We start from the raw sequence: 5,132 nt of genomic DNA, 5'->3' as shown, positions 1-5,132 counted from the left end.
GTCATCTTGGTCTTTTGTGGATAGTTGTCTCATTGGCAATAATACCACATCTTCTTTTTTACTCTTGCATGAAATATAAAATAAAAACGGACATTTTGCCAACATTTCACATATAAGCTATATAGTTTTTCAGATGGTCATGGGACGAATTAAACAAGAGAATGAGACTAGGAGCCCGTATGTAGCTGCCATTAGAAAGTCTGCACACCATCCATTAACCGGTGAAACTTTAATTTACCAGAGAACTGGAAGTGTTAATACCGATTGTAAGCTAGTTCACCAGCAGCAGCCGGCAGTTATTCTTAGCCCAGAGCAGGTTGCTAATACCCAACACATCGTTCCTGAATTGAAGGACCAAATAGCTCAATCAATTTATACTGCGAACATGACACCTACGCCCTGCGCAATCAAAAACACGGACCAGGCTTTGTCAGGTATAAAACCTACTTTCAACAAATTACAAAATTAAGAATGGAAATGGGGAATGTGTCAAAGAGACAACAACCCGACCATAGAAAAGACAACAGCAGAAGGTCACCAACAGGTCTTTAATGTAGCGAGAAATTCCCGCACCCGAAGGCGTTCTTCAGCTCCTAAACAAAAATATACTCGTTCAGTGACAATAAACGCCTAACTAAGCTCTAAATTGTGCACAAGAAATTATAATTAAAAATAATACAAGACTAACAAAGTCCAGAGGCTCCTGACTTGGAACAGGGGCAAAAATGCGACGGGGTTAAACATGTTTATGAGATCTCAACCCTCCCCCTGAACATCTAGCCAATGTAGAAAAGTAAACGCATACCAATACGCACATTAAAATTCAGTTTAAGAGAAGTCCGAGCCTGATGTCCGAAGACGTAACCAAAGAAAATAAACGAAGTGACAATGATACATAAATAACAACAGACTAATATAAATTCTTAAAGCAATATTGCTCCGGGTAACAGATCCAATGATGATTTTGTAGTGCATATTGCACAGCAAATAAAAGCTCGAGTATGTGGAATTATAAAAACACCTATGAGTTACCTCACATTCTGGGCAAATAAAGGGTTGGGGTTAATGCTTATAGCAGAAATCTTGATTTAGATAAAAGTCCGAAAGTACACTTTCCGTTGTCAATGCTTTGTTTAATTTTGTATTTATTTATACTATTAGTAACATATGGTGCTAATGACCTTGAATGATATATATTGGGTCAGTAAATTTCTTATTGAGTGAAGGCGATTTTTTTTATCAGAGCGTCACTGGTAAGATAGACTCGACAATTAGATTATTATTTGTTCATGCGATCATATTTTATAATTTACTACTTAATTCAAACTGTCTTTTCAAGGATAACAATGATTTCCTTGTACCTAGTATCATTGATTTTCCGTTAAATTGTCCGTCAAAAATGACATTACCAACAACATTTTAAAAAGTGACAAAACTTTCAATGTAGGGGTTGCAGTGGTTTTATTTTGATATTTTCTTACTTATGTTACACCCCTACATCGATTTTACCCAAGTTTTAATATCAATGATCACTTTTGAATATGTGAAAGTCATGGGACTGATTGGTGCAGATTTCTATGGGATATGTCAGATGCTTTTAACAATAAACACCATAAATTTTAAAGTACGTATTTTGTAAAGTTTTGATGTACAAATTGTGTGATAACATATTATCTATATTCAGTTTATTTTAAGTCTTGCTCTTGCAATAGTGTGTTACCATTTCTTTACGAGAAGGGAATAGTGATGTTGTAAATTAACTTAATGTCAAACAGGTCATGTCTTATTGTGTCGTGTTTTCTTTTTATATCATAGTGATGGATGCAGGGCTTCAATAATGATGGAATCGTGCAGCATGCAATTGACTTAAACCATATTGATTATATGTATAACATTTTGACAATTTGTTTCAGAAATAACTGCTGAACAAGCTACTTACTATCTGAATGGGAATCCAGATTTCCTGAACGTATATTTATCAGAATATGTGTCGGATGGAAAAATGGCCAATTTGAGACTAAGCAAGGATATTAGAAATAGTAAAATTGATCTCAATAGTAAGTAGGGTAATTTCTGTAATTTTAAAATAAAAAGACTTCTCTAATTATATGGACATTTATTCCTTTCCAAACTCATTGTATAAAAAAATTTAACCAACGTGTGGTTAACGGTGATCTCAGAAGATAATTGGCTGAGTCAAAGGTTCATAACCTTTCTCATCTCCTCGAAACGATCAAAATGTTCTAACAGGTGTTAATGAAATTGACAACTTCGTGCAAAATAGAAGGCACTTGAAGGGGATTTTGGTTAAGAAAAAAAGAAAATTTTCTTTTAATCATTAGAGAAACAGATTGTTACATAGTAACGCGTGGAATATCGGATTTATCCAATCTCGATAGTTAAATTATAAATTTTAAAGTCCTCGCTGAGGCATCGGACTTTAAAATTAATAATTTAACTATCGAGATTGGATAAATCCGATAATCCACTTGTATTAATGTAATAATTTATATTTATAATGGTAAAATGTTTATAAAACGAGACGATAAGTCTGAGGGTTTCTATCAATTCTATAAAGTTATCACTATTCTTGTTTGATTGTTATGTACCTTATATATCTTAAATGAACCTGCATACTAAGTGTGTCTCTGTTTGACGTTCGTTGTACATCAAAACGATCAAAAATCTAATTTTACTTTATGAAACACGTCATACTTTGATATTTTATAATAATGTACGTTTTGTCACTAGTAACATTTAACGTAACAGATTTTAACATAAGTGCTGCTTGCTTTTATTGCCTCTACCAACTTATCCCTGTACCTAGTTCACGACCGCAAATGACGTACATGCATGAATCAACCAGCATTGTCGAGTCAGTGCACAAAGCATAAATTCAGGTATATTCACTTGATAGATATTGGTTGTTGTCTCTTTGACACATTCCCCATTTCCATTCTCAATTTTATTTTTTACAGAGTTTGTCTTTAGTGCCGTATGGAGGCAGTAGAGTGCCTCCCCGTGCTTCAGGTTTATGCTCTTATAACATACTAGATTATGGAGTGTGTGTCCGAGCGAGAACTGCTCTAGTTTATTACTGTAGGAATATTTATCGAAACGTAGTATTTCAATATTCAGCCCCATTCTACTATTTAGTCAGCCATCAGTCCTACCCTGATATACCCTATCTTTTTCGGGTAATTAATACTTATAGCGTTTGACATTTTTAGCCGAACAAATTTATCAATTTTACATAACTTAAATTATTGTATGCTGGTTCATATTCTGGACGCCAATCTTTGCTCCTTTAATATATAATTCACTAACTAACAATTATGAAGCTTAGAAATGGAAAAATACTAAATACTAAATTTGTTGAAAGGGTATATACACGTCTCAATCTTCAAATTCGGTTATCTAAAAATACTACCATCGCTAACATTTTAACAATAAAAATCGTGGTTACCCTTCTATCGATAAGTGTCATGCCAAAAAATGACTTACATGTCACCGTCTTTCCACCAACAATACGGTAAGGTCCACGTTTAATGGTCGCACATTTTCGTTTAATTTTGAAACTGATATAACTTGAAAAACAAACAGTATTATTTATTTACTCACATGAAACAAACCGGGATGTGGTATTCAGTACGTAAGAGAAACTGGACGATATTTATCTAAACGCACTCAAGAACATCCGTTTCGTTTTAAAAGACCCAATAAATTCAAAAGTATCATTTACCAACAACTTAAGAAGCACAACCATCCTTTTAAATATTTAGCAGTTCAACCTTTAGAAGTAGTAAATAAGCAGCCTGGTGAGTCGCATTTAAAGTTTGTACGATCACGGAAAATAATTGAATTAAATTGGATTAAAAAATTACAGACAGTTTACCCTCTCGGTCTAAATGATAATATCATGGGAATTGGTAATATATCTAGAACCAATTTCGTTAACATTTTGGGTATAGTTTCTAAAACTATTCGTGAAAACCGTTCTCACGGTCGTAGAACAAATCGCAATCAAAGAAAATTTCGGGCCAATCATACCAATATTTCGGACCTAATTTCTATTTCAAAAAACAACGGCAGACATTATCTGTTAACAAAACTCTGTTCGTTACCGGTTAATAAGTTAATAAAATTTTGGAGGATTGCAACACAATTTCATATATCAGTCCTAAGTATGAAATTGTTCAAATTATTATGGCATATTGTTATTCTAAATTATTTCCCAAAATTGATCGCCCTGAAGATCATAAAAAACATTTTATTAAAATTAAGTATGTCAATAAAGGTTTGATTTTGTAAATATTGCCGGTATATTTAACGACCATTCTGTTAAAGAACAAATTCCTGGATATTTTGACAATACTGAGCTACCTCTTATTTGTTATATTTACAAGAAATCTACCGGAAATTTGTGTTTAATTATAGTCAATTGTGTAAAGATGTTAATATCAGTGAAAATACACCTACTTCATGTAATTGCAGTAATTCCGAATATATTTATGGACCCATTTCCCATGTTATAACAGGAGATCTTAACATCGTTCAAGACCGAGAGTTAATATCATTCCTCAGTAAAGGACCTAAATATCGTCCCCCGTCAATTATTAATTGGAATGAGTGTCGTAATATCATCCACGACTCACTCCATACTTACTGTATGAAATGAATAAATCGGGAAAAAGCTGACAAAAAATCTTTGGACTCTTTTTTTAATTCAGTAATGAAGATAGTTGATATACGTGTCCAACATTTTAAAGAATATTTTACTATTAACAATAACCACAATAAACCTTTTTCTCGTATCAAACATAAACTAAAAGAACTAGCCAAGGAATTTGTTTTTGTCCCGGCCGATAAAGCTGCTAATAATATTATTATTGTTTGACGTAAATTTTACATTGAGGTTCTGAAAAAGGAAATCACCAATTCACCAACATTCCAACTGACTCCATTTTCAGAAAACGAAATCTGTAACAAACATAAACTTTTAGCCACCGCTTTACAAGCAGAGCCAAATACAATGAAAGTCCCAACTATGTATTGGCTTCCGAAGCTACACAAAACCCCTTACAAATATAGATTTATTTCGTCTTCAAGCCATTGTTCAACTACTAAATTGT

This window comes from Mytilus edulis, chromosome 13 (genome assembly GCF_963676685.1).
Source record: "Mytilus edulis chromosome 13, xbMytEdul2.2, whole genome shotgun sequence".
In the NCBI taxonomy this organism is placed as follows: Eukaryota; Metazoa; Mollusca; class Bivalvia; order Mytilida; family Mytilidae; genus Mytilus; species Mytilus edulis.
The sequence above is the reverse complement of the archived record's forward strand: the minus strand, read 5'-3'. Positions refer to the sequence as shown.